Consider the following 13,325-nt stretch of genomic DNA (forward strand, 5'->3'; position numbering starts at 1 on the left):
TTAGCTTATTAAAAAAAACTCTTTATCATAGTATTCCACAATTTTTCAAGGTATAGAGCTGAAATACAATCTCATTGTTTATTTTCAAACACAATGGATAGAATGATTTGAAATAAGACCTCATTTGAATGCTACCTGTGTGACTGTGGATGAGTCATTTAATCTCTGTCTACGTCAGTTTCCTTATCTGTAAAATTGGGATAAAAATAACACCTACATTCCAAGGTTTTTGTGAGGATGTATCAGTAAGGTAATAAACACAACATCAAAGCTAATCATGACTATGCCTATATAGTTCTGTATCGCAACATTTATTCAGACACCAGAAAACCATATCCCATAACAAATGTTCAGTTCCCACATCCAGTCAGCCCACTTCATCATAACAGCAAGGAACTTAAAACACCATATGACAACCTGGAGCCTCATCATCCCAAAACCTCTCTGACCCCTTGCTGGGGTCTTCCCCAAAACAACTCACAATACAGCCAAGCCAGCCTGTTCAGTTCTAACCATCTTGAGGATGGCTATTAGCAGTCATTAGCAGTCATAACTGCTCTCTCTTTTTCTGCATTTCCTGTGACTTAACTTCCTTTTCCTGTCAGGAAGCTCCTCCTACCATGTGTGACTTAGGCTTCCTGTGATGTAAGCAGGTCACATGACCTATTAATGAGTGGGAAAGATCTTCAAATCTAAATTGCTACTACAGAGGATAAAATGAGATAACATTTGTAAAGCACTTTTCAAATTGTTAGAGCTCTACTTAAATGCAAGCTATTTATTATTGTTGTTGTTGTTACAGGTTCCAGAAGTTCACTAGAGCATTTAAGGACTATAAAGGAATTGGCAGGTTTAAATTTTCTGTCATTTTTCATATTATAACTTCTAATTAGGCACATAAGTGAGAAAAGTTAAACTTTAAAAATGACAGCCCTCATCTCTCACCAGCTTTCTTCAAAGCACTAGACATTTCTTTACTCTCCCAGTTCCAATTGCCTCCTGGATGAAATTACTTTGTACTCAGTTTGAATATAGCAGAAACACACTCATAAATGTATGTGCATATATACATATATATACACATATATGTGTGTGGTATGTATGTATGTGCATATATATTCATATATGTGCATGTAGTTTCCCCCATTAAAATACTAGCTACTTGGCACCTGGATTTTGTCATTTTTGTTTTTGTGCACCCAGGATCTAGTACTAGGATCTGGAGCCTGACACCTAGTAGGTCCCTAATAAACACTTGCTGATTGGGAGACAGTAGAGTTGCAATTATCATGAGCAGCCAGTAAGGGACATAGTAAAACCCCTCAGCAAAGGAAACCACTCAACAAGAGGTAATAAAATAAAATGTAGGATGGAGAAAAGACTGTTTCCTTGTACATACATGTTTGTGGATTTGTGGGGATTTGAAAATTTTGCATGACCTGCTAAAATATAATTTTAAAACTTTATTCTGATAAAACTGGATCATAACCCTGAATCCAAAGAGAAGGCAATTTTATATCTAATCAGGTATTAAATGGTAGCTAAGGATTCTAGAGAAGTGAGATATTCATATATTCATGCATACATGTATATAATACACAAACATACATACACACTTCTTACTCTATGCATTCTAGGGGAAAACTTCAAGAAATTAGGATATTCCTGACATTGTGCTCCCCAGACATAGTCTTGAAAAGTCCAGGGTTAGTATCCTATGACTTGTAGGCATAAGAGGGAGACTTTAGACAGGGAGCAAGATAATAAGAAACAAATAAAAGTATTTCCGAAGTTGAATGGGGGGCAGAGCCAAGATGGTGTCTGGAAAGCAGGGTCCTGTGTGAGCTCCCCTGCCAGGTCCCTCCAAAAACCTATAAAAATAGCTCTGAACAAATTCGAGAACTGCAGAACCCACAAAATAGCAGAGGGAAGCAGGGATCCAGCCCAGGACAGCCTGGATGATGACTGGATGAGGTCTATCATGCACAGAGCTGGGAGCAGAGTCAAGCAGAGCCCAGCATGGGCAATGGCAGGACCACCCAGACCTGGAGCCAGGCAGAACAGGCCCTAGCACCCTGAATCAGTGAGCTGTGGCAGTTACCAGACTTCCCAACCCACAAACACCAAAGGCAACAGAGTGAGTTAGTGGGAAAAGCTGCAGGGGGACAGAGTGAAAAGATTTCACAGTTCGGCCATTGCCCCGGGGACAGCAGGGGTGGTGCAGCTAAAAAACTACAGCTGCAGTTGCTTCTGGCCCCAGGCCCACATGGTGGGAGGAATTAAGTGGTGGATCAGAGCAGGAGTGCAGAGCCTGCTGAAGATCTGAATCAGGTCCAGGTTGGTGGTTCTTGGAAAAGGAGGAGTGCTGGGGTGGCAGAGCTGGGTGTATAGAAATAGCTCTGAAATCAATGGTGCATCCCCTCAAGCTTGGAACAAAGTACTCTTTACTCTACAAGCTGCCATGCCCTGCTGAAAAACTCAAGGGTCATGTAAGTTGGCTGGGAACATGGCCAGGCAGCAAAAATGCACTAAGATTCAGTCTCAGACTTTGCAATCTTTATTTGGTGACAAAGAAGACCAAAACATACAGCCAGAAGAAGTCAACAAAGTCAAAGAGCCTACATCAAAAGCCTCCAAGAAAAGCATGAACTGGTCTCAGGCTATGGAAGAGCTCAAAAAGGATTTGGAAAAGCAAGTTAGAGAAGTAGAGGAAAAATTGGGAAGAGAAATGCGAAGGATGCAAGAAAACCATGAAAAACAAGTCAGTGACTGACTAAAGGAGATCCAAAAATACCGAAGAAAATAACGCCTTAAAAAATAGACTAACTCAAATGGCAAAAGAGCTCCAAAAAGCCAATGAGGAGAAGAATGCCTTGCAAGGCAGAATTAGCCAAATGGAAAAGGAGGTCCAAAAGACCACTGAAGAAAATACTACCTTAAAATTAGGCTGAAGCAAGTGGAAGTTAGTGACTTTATGAGAGATCAAGATATTATAAAACAGAACCAAAAGAATGAAAAAATGGAATCCAATGTGAAATATCTCATGGAAATAAACCACTGACCTGGAAAACAGATCCAGGAGAGATAATTTAAAATTTATTGGACTACCTGAAAGCCATGATCAAAAAAAGAGCCTAGATATCATCTTTCAAGAAATTATCAAGGAGAACTGCCCTGATATTCTAGAGCCACAGGGCAAAATAGAAATTGAAAGAATTCACTGATCACCACCTGAAAAAGATCCCAAAAAGAAAACTCCTAGGAATATTGTCACCAAATTCCAGAGCTCCCAGATCAAGAAGAAAATACTTCAAGCAGACAGAAAGAAACAATTTGAGTATTGTGGAAACACAATCAGGATAACACAAGATCTAGCAGCTTCTACATTAAGGAACCGAAGGGCTTGGAATATGATAGTCCAGAGGTCAATGGAGCTAGGATTAAAACCAAGAATCACCTACCCAGCAAAACTGAGTATCATGCTCCAAGGCAAAATATGGATTTTCAATAAAATAGAGGACTTTCAAGCTTTCTCAGTGGAAAGACCAGAGCTGAATAGAAAATTTGACTTTCAAACACAAAAATCAAGAGAAGCATGAAAAGGTAACCAAGAAAAAGAACAAGAAAAAGAAATTGCAAGGGACTTGCTAAAGTTGAACTGTTTTGTTTACATTCCTACATGGAAAGATGATGTGTATAATTCATGAGACCTCAGTATTAGGGTAGCTGAAGGGAATATACCTATATAGAGAGACAGAGTGTATAGGGTGAGTCGAATATGAAGGGATGATATCTAAAAAAAATCAAATTAAGGGATAAGAGAGGAATATATTGAGAGAGGGAGAAAGGGAGAGATAGAATGGGGTAAATTATCTTGCATAAAAGTGGCAAGAAAAAGCAGTTCTGTTGGGAGGGAAGAGGGGGCAGATGAGGAGGAATGAGTGAATCTTGCTCTCATCAGATTTGACCTGAAGAGGGAATAACATACACACTCAATTGGGTATCCTACCCCACAGGAAAGAAGGAGGAAGACGATAAAAAAGAGGGGACAATAAAAGGTAGGGCAGATAGGGGGAGGGGGTAATCAAAAGCAAACACTCTTGAAAAGGGACAGTGTCAAGGGAGAAAATTGGATAAAGGGGAATAGGATAGGAAGGAGCAAAATATAGTTAGTCTTTCACAACCTGAGTATTGTGGAAGGGTTTTGCATAATGATACACATGTGGCCTATGTTGAATTGCTTGCCTTTTTAGGGAGGGTGGGGGAGGGAAGAGGGGAGAGAATTTAGAACTCAAAGTTTTAAAAACAGATGTTCAAAAAAAGTTTTTGCATGCAACTAGAAAATAAGATATACAGGCAATGGGGCATAAATATCTATCTTGCCCTACAAGAAAGTAAGGGAAAAGGGGATGGGGGGGGTGACAGAAGGGAGGGTTGACTGGGGAACAGGGCACTCAGAATGTATGCCATCTTGGAGTGGGCAGGAGGGTAGAAATGGGGAGAAAATTTGTAATTCAAACTCTTGTGAAAATTAATGCTGAAAACTAAAAATATTAAATAAATAATGATTTTTAAAAACGATAGTGAAAGGCAAGGGGGAAAAGGAAGCACCTTCCAACCACAGAAGACCACTGAATGACCACTTGAGACAAGAATTAGAAGTCCGGTCTGGTTGGAGCATAGATTAATAAATGGTGTAATGTGAAAGAAAAAAAAGAAAAAAAAGGATCTTTGCTATCATGGGAAACTTGAGAGATCTTCTTCATCATAGTGAGTGATCGATATCTGAAAATTTCCAAATAAATACATAGGTTAAGGATGCCTCTTCCCAAACCTTTTATTTGACAAGCTTCTAGAAATTCTAGTGACAGCAATAACATAAGAGCAAGAAACTAAAGTTATACCCCCCAAAAAAGAGGCAAAATTATCCTTATCAGCAGAGTAACCAATGGCTTAATTAAAGAGCATTAGCGAATAAGTAAAGAAACTAATCGAGGCAATCATTAGCTTTAATAAAATAGCATATATAATGCAAATCCCCCAATAATGAGATTTATAGTAGTATAAACAGAAAGCAGTCGAAAATAATTGAAAGAAATATTTGAAAGTAACTATAAAATGCTTCATGTATCTGGGAATCAAGCTACCTACAACAAAGATATAAGTATAAATACAGTGATAAAGCAGTCTTTAAAAAACTAATAAAAGATTTAAAGAAGTAGAAAGATATTCACTACTCATTGTTATGTTTTCATTGTACTGAATATAATGATACTATCTAAATTAATTTACAAATGTAAAGGTATATTGGTCATTAGAGAAGGGTTATTTTATAGAGCAAGAAAAATAATATCAAAAGTCATTTCAAAAAAAAATTTTTCAAAAGAAATCTTCTTTAGAAGTAGAAATGAAAGAGATATCAAATTTTCTAGTCCTCACACTAAAATTTAAAATAGTTATCATCAAAACCATTTGGTAGTAGTTAAGAAATAGAAAAGTAGATCAGTGGAATAGACTGCATAAGCAAGACTAAGAAACAAATGGATGTTGTATAATCTATTTGGTATACAAAACAGCATAAATTATAGCTGAAAAGATTCCCTGTTCAACAAGAACAAATGAGAAAACTGAAAAGAAGTTTGGCAGAATATGAGTTTTGCTTATCATCTTATCTTACATACAAAAATATATTCCAAATGGATATGTGGCTTAAATATGAAAAGATCATGTAGTTTTAAAAATAAAAAGAATGGACAGTGTTACTCATAGGTATAAATAGGAGGAAATTATTTAAAGAAAATAAGGCATAGGTAGAGTCATAAATAGTAACATGAATAATTTCAGTTACATAAAATTTAAAAGTTTCTGAAATAAATATATGTAGATAGAATAAAAGTAGGAACTGTCAAATTGGGGGGTTGATATCTCTGATAAGTCTGATACCCAAGGTATATAGAGAAGAAATGCAAATATAGATGGCAAACAGCTAACTCCTTAATTTATAAGAGTTCAAAGAACAGGAAATTTTGGAAATAATTTCAAATTGCCAACAAAAATTTAAAAAATAATCACCTTGCATGATTCAGAATAATTTCCAATAATTTAGAAAAAGCCTCCTCTTCACTTCTTGAATATGGAACATGAAAAGCTGAAAATCAGTGACTACATTTCTGGGTGCATTGGGTGTGGGATTCTTCTCTGTGATCATCTTGTGAATTCTGTTTATCTCTACCCTATTCTAATATTTCTAGACAATTTTCTTGTGTTGTTTCTGAAGCATAATATTTAAGATTTTTGTTTTATCATATTTTTCTGGGAGCCCAATAATTTTCAGATTGTCTCACTTTTGCTTTTGAAAATCTTAAATTTTCTTCCAATTTTGCTATCTTTTGACTTTACTGTCAAAGTTCTTGTTGTGTTAAATCTTTTTTGCATTCTGTATTTGCGGTTTACTTTTTCAGAATATCTAGTTTAAAACTTCTAAAGAGTTATAATTTCACTTCTTATTTCTTCCTGTTAAAAACTTCAACTATTTAAGACCCCTTATAGTTGACCAAATTTCATTTACAGAGACCCAGGTGTAGCTCTAGTATTATTTTTTTCTCAAATTTTCTTATCCTATCCTTTAAGTCCATTGTTTCCTACATAACATATAATTGTATTATTAAATTTCTTAATTTACTTAGTCTGCTGTGTTTTCTGTTAAGTTTTTGTTTAGAATTTTTTCTTTCCTTCTATTTTGTTCATTTTGATTTTTTTTTACTTTATTCAGCACATATCTTGCTTTCTTAAGTGATTAAAGTGATCATGATCACTTAGCCCCTATAACAGAATTCCCACTCTTATCCTCCCCATTCCCCCCCCCAAAAAAATTAAGGAAGTACTCATACTTCATGAGTACTGGATTTGTGGGTTAAGGATGTTACTGAGAAAGGCAGTTTTGATATGAATGAATATCCCACGTGGGATCACAAAAGCATATATTTAGAGCAAGAAGGGATTTTAGACATCATTAAGTTCAATCCTCCTATTTTACAGACAAGGTAAAGCTCAGAAAAGACACAGCTAGTGGAATATAAACTAAGGTCTTCATGATTCCATGTTCAACATTCTATCCACTATGCTGCTCATCCTAGAACCTAAAAGTCTAGACCAGGCTTCTGAGCTTTCTCAATGGATAATTTCTGGTAGGGGAGAAAGGCAGGGGTCCTGAAGCAGGTCAACTGGAAGATAATTTTCTAGTCTAGAAGACGGTGGGGCCATGAAGATGAAGAGAGAAGTCCTGAGAACTATGGAGAAATTCAAAGTATGACATCTGCAAATAAGAATACTCATGACACTCAGATGATGCTAACAAAGGGAAGAGATTTTATACAGATATGAATGGGCATTGGGAGCTTGAAAGGAAAGAAGGTTTAAAATAACTCTTATAAGGAGTATAACAGGTTATTAAAAAGAGAGGGCTGCCAAGCAGTATCAAACCTTCATGTGAAGTTGGACAACATAAAACTACAGTGAGTGTGGTCTGCATAACTAGATATTTCTTGCCCCTGACCCATTAAAAAGGATTCTATCAGAACCCTGGAGATGGCCAGGCAATTTACTCTAATGGTTCCTTCAGATACAGACTAATTCTTCACATTACTCATAGGAGTAAAATCACATCTCACTCTCAGGGCCTGCCTCTGATGTCACCTTATTTTTTTTTCAATTGATCACTGAAAACTCTTAAGAACCAAAACAAAGCTCATCAAAGAGATTTATGCATTAAAATAAAAGTTTCTTTTCCTTCAAATTTATCTGGTATAGATGTAGAGTAGATTAATCTTCCTAGAACACCATATTGATAACATCACATGATGTCTGCAGGGCAATGTCTAAACTTCTTAGCTTGGTATTCAAGGCAATCCAAATTCTGGCTTCCACCTACTTTTTTAGTCTTACCATTCACTAGTCTCTTCAGAAATACTCTGATCCAATCACATTAGTTGCTCATTGTCCCATCAGTACATCCAAATCTATACCTTTACTCATACCATTTGCCTTCTATCCTTATTGGAATTCCATCCATTCTTCAAAACCCATTTCTAATCTCACTTCCTCCAAGCAGTCTTCCCTGTCCCTCCTAGTACAGAACTCTCTGTCTCCCTCTCTCCCTCTCTCTCTCTCTCTCTCTCTCTCTCTCTCTCTCTCTCTCTCTCTCTCTCCCTCCCTCCCTCTCTATCCTCAAGTTCTATAATATTATCTTTATTATTCATTTAGTAATTACCCCATAGTATCTTTTATGTTTAAATACATTATATATGTAGACAATATATATTATCTCCCCAACTACATTGTAAGCTTATTAGCAAAGTTCTTAGGCTGACATATCTCTCTGCCCAACACACACACACACACACACACACACACACACACATGGGTGTGTGCACACACACATACTGTAATACTTCATATATAAAAAGTACTCAATAATTTTTATATATTTGTTGGTAAGAATATTTCAAGAGGAAGGTGGTCTAGACATGCCAGCTCTCAAACTGTATTATAAAGTGGTAATCCTCAAAACAATCTTGTACCAGCTAAGAAATAGAGTGGTAGATCAGTGCAATAGATTAGGTACATAATACCCAGTAGTAAATAAGCATAGTAATTTAGAGTTTGATAAACCCAAAGACCCAAGCTTTTGGAGCAAGAACTAACTATCTGACAAAAACTGCTGGGAAAACTGAAAGAAAGTACGGTAGAAACTAGATATAAACAAACATCTTACACAGTATATGAAGAGAAAGTCAAAATGGATACATGATTCAAACATAAAGGAGAATGCCATAAACAAATTAGCAAAGCAAGTAATAGTTTACCCCTCATATCTATGGAGAAAGGAAAAAAGTTATGACCAAACAAGAGATAGAGAGTGTTATGAGACATAAAATAAATAATTTTGATTAGAGTAAATTAAAAAGGTTTTACACAAACAAAATCAATGCAGCCAAGATTAAAAGGAAAGTAGAAAGCTGTAGGAAAAAATTTTACAGCAAGTGTCTTTGATAAAGGTCTATTTCTCAAATATGTAGAAAACTGAGTCAAATTTATAAGAATACAAGTAATTTCCCAATTGATAAATGGTCAAAGGATATGAACAGATAGTTTTCAGGCAAAGAAATCAAAGCTAACTATGGTCATATGAAAAAATGCTCTAAATCACTACTGATTAGAGAAATTACACTAAAACAACTTTGAGGTATCACCTCACACCTATCAGTTTGGCTAATATGATAGAAAAGAAAAATTACGAATGTTGGAAGGGATATGGGAAAACTGGGACACTGATGCACTGTTGGTGGATTGTTAACTGATCCAACCATTCTGGAGAACAATTTGGAACTATGTCAAAGGGCTATAAATCTGGAAAGATGTAGATGAATGAATGGAAAGTGAAGTGAGCAGAACCAGAGGAACATTGCACATAGTAACAGCAAAGTTTTACAATGATCTGTTGTGAATGACTTAGCTATTCTCAGTAATGTAACAACCCAAAATAATTCCAAAAGATTTATGATGAAAAATGCTATCCATCTAGAGAGAAAGAACTGATGGAGTCTGAATGCAGATTGAAACATGCTATTTTCACTTTGTTTTTTTCATGGTTTTTTAAATCTGTGTTTTCTTTCACAACATGACTAATATGGAAATATGTTTTGCATTATTGCATGGGTGTAACTGATATTAAATTGCTTGCTGTCTTAGGGAAGGAGAGAGGAGAGAGGGAGAGAATTTGGGACTCAAAAGTTTTTTAAATGAATGTTAAAAATTGTTTTTACTCGTAGTAGGGAAAAAATAAAGTATTATTCAAAAATATTTTGAGTTGCATTTTACATTCTTCTCTATTTACAATACACTCAAATATCTGCCACCCTTGGACCTAGATCTTATTTCTGAGATTCATCAATTAAGATGACATTGTCATTTCACTTTTTTAATTATCACTTGAAGGAATTCCCATTGGCTCTTCGTACCTGATTTCTAATTTCTCCTAGGAACCCCTCAAAGTTTTTTGTCACACTTAAAACTAATTGATGAGACATCAATCTAGTCCCAGGTTGAATGGATCTATTTCTTATTTTAGACCATGTGTTCATACTCTCTTCAAGCTTACTGCCAAGTAACTGGGACTTTCTACTATTTTGCTTCACCACGAACCTATTTCCAAGAGTGAACAAAGACTTTTTATAGGAACAAGTAACCACGCAAGAAGCATTTACATAGTAATTGGACTTCCAAAAGTAGGTGACTCTTTCTTCTCTGGAGATGGGAGTATGTGGCATTTAATGAAAAGAATTTGGTTGCTTTATGACCTTTTATTTTAGGGGCTATCAAGTCCCACATTATTTCTCTGCTGAAGGACCCTTAAATTCTTAGACATTCAAGGTATGCAATGGAGATTGTAAAAGAAACTTCCCACCACCAGCAGCCCTTTAGCCAGATCCTCTGACCTGGCTTTAGTAAATCAGCTTTCCTAGCTAGAAGTTTGGAACACATGCATAATTTCAAGCTTTTTACACTCCTTTACACACACACACACACACACACACACACACACACACACACACATACACACACACACACACACACACACACACATTACACCCCAGCCTTATAAAACATCTACATCTCTATCCATGAATGTTCCCAAGCTGACTTGATTTGCTTTCCTCTTCATTTACCTTATTCTCTCTCAGTACAGGGCCCTTCATTTTCTTTCCCTCTGTATTACAGCCCTGCCCTATCTATTTGCTTCCATGGATTGGTACTAACCCCACAGTCCACCACCCTCTGTCATGACATCTGTCCCTGCATATTTCCTAAGATGTGCTCTCACCTGCCTCTGATCCTTAACTGACGGCCGGTGACTGGATTGTAGTGCTATTTGACCTAGGTTATAGAATAACCTCTTGTAGTCCAAGAGCCTAATTAACCTCTATGAATAATTTTAATCTATTAACCACCCCTTGCTACTGGACACTTACTCTCTCTTGGTTTCTGAGAAATCACACTCCATTCTTCTCTTGCCTCTCTAACTGGGTCCTCTTTTTCTGCTGCTTCTTCAATACTCTTTACTATCCCTTTAAAGTGAATGTTACCCAAAGCCCTGTCCTGAGCCTTTTTTTTTTCTCTCCTCTGTCTCTACTTTTTCTCTCTTGGCAATCTCAGTCAATCTTATGGTTTTAAAGGTTACCTTTATGTGCATAAGCACATGAGTACCAAGCTTATTTCTACAGCTCTGGGCTGTCTTCAGACTGCAGGCCTCCATCTCTAATTGCCTTCAGAGCATCTTTATCTGGTTGTTCTTCATAAAAGGAAAGAAAAAACTCAGTTATGGCCTGAGTCTACTAGGGATTTCAAATCTCCAATAAGAAAATGGCATTTTGTGCTTCATTCTCTTAGTGCTCAGTCTCATCAGTGCAAACTGCTGGTTCGATTTGCCTACAATAGCTGGGGTTTCTCAGTGTCACTCAACAATACCTGGGCAAAGCCTTTAATTCACTAACTATCAGAGAGAAGTTCTTCGGAAATTCTCAAATTTTTGGAAATTATATTCCTCACAAAACAGTAATAATAATGATAAGAATGCAAGTAGACTGTAGGGAAAGATTGAATAGTTCATCATAAGGTCAATGGTAAGTGTGATGACATTACTAAGACTTGGCATCGTTAATCAAACAATTAACTAGGTGTCTGTCATAGACATGGCAACAGTATGAGGCAAGAGGTGCACATGAAAGAATCTTTGATATTGAGCCCCTGAAAGACAGGAAACAAGCATGTCTTGTTCAGATTGCTTTGTACCACCCTTTGCACAGGACCTCATACAGAGATTAAATGCTTTGGGGTGCTAGGGATGGTCCTAAAATTATAATGTGAAACTGTACACTCAGCTAAGTTACAGGAGAAGAGATGTCTAAAAGTTGTAGAATCTGATACAAAAATGCAGATGCTTTGTGCAATTGAAAATTCCCTGAGAGAGAAGGTCATAGCATAAAGCCTGGGATGTTCCTTTCCAGGTCCCCAGAGATTTAAAAGAATTGGATTTCATACCGATTTGCCTCCAGTACATATAAGATATCCTATTAACTGAATATCGAGGTCTGAAAAAAAACTGAAGGAAATGGGGGTAAATCCCAAAAAAGCATTTAAAAGAACCAAGCTAAGGAAGCTGCTGGTCTCCCAATGATTGTTTCTCTCTCATTCTGGTCACCGAAACATCTCCAAGCCCAGTTCAGAAAGGAAACCACAAAAATAGCTATGTTTGCTAATGTTTGTATACCTCTTTGGTCTAAGCTACATTTCCTTGGGTATACCATATAGAAGAGTTTCTTTCTAATAGAGATTACCAGGGGGAAAAAAACAACTATGTGGGACTTTTCGTTCTTTTTTTTTCTTCTCCCTCTCTTTCCCCCCCTCTCTCTTCCTCCCTCCCTCCTACCCTCCCTCTCTCCTCTCCTCTCCTCTCTCTCTAAACCTTTTACACTGCAGTTGAACAAGCCCCTGGATAAAGACTTTATCCAAAAACCCCCTCTTTAAAGTTATTTCAAATTTCTCTGTAAGGCTTTCAGAAATCTGTTTGTTTGAGGGCAGAATTAGATGTGACCGGCGTTTTATTGTGACATAAAACCATATTTCTTCCCTGGAAGATTAAAAAATAAAATCGGTTAATAAGAAAAGCTGTCAGCAACAGAAAATGGCTGACATAATCCGTTTATCCTCCGAGCAATAAAGATATTGGTCCTTGGGAGTCTATCCTCTCTCTCATGTTATTTCGCCCAAAACATTATCTTCCCAGCATTCTGATGGATTAAGAAGTCATATGGGAGATAGCAGGGAAATGACAGATACAAAAAAATATATAATATCCTTTCATTTCCCCTCCTCCCTCCACGCTCACTCACTCATATTCTCTCTCTCTCTCTCTCTCTCTCTCTCTCTCTCTCTCTCTCTCTCTCTCTCTCTCCCCTTGTTACCCTTCCCCTCCCCCAACATACACACTTTATTTTCCTCTCTTCTTCTCCTCTCTGACACCCATTTTTCTCAACCTTTGGAAAAGAAATGGATCTTCTTTTACCCAGAATTCCAATTCTCTGTGATAATCCTAATAGGGGTGATGGTGTAAAGTAGCACTGAAGTCAGTTACCAATGCCAGCATGTACATACACATATCTACATATACAAAGATAGCTCTCTGAATAGATGAGCCCTAGATATATGCTTTATAGGGGTGTGTATAAAACCAAGAGGAAAAGAATGACACATACAAGGTAGTACAA

Source organism: Trichosurus vulpecula, chromosome 2 (assembly GCF_011100635.1).
Source record: "Trichosurus vulpecula isolate mTriVul1 chromosome 2, mTriVul1.pri, whole genome shotgun sequence".
NCBI classification, from domain to species: Eukaryota; Metazoa; Chordata; class Mammalia; order Diprotodontia; family Phalangeridae; genus Trichosurus; species Trichosurus vulpecula.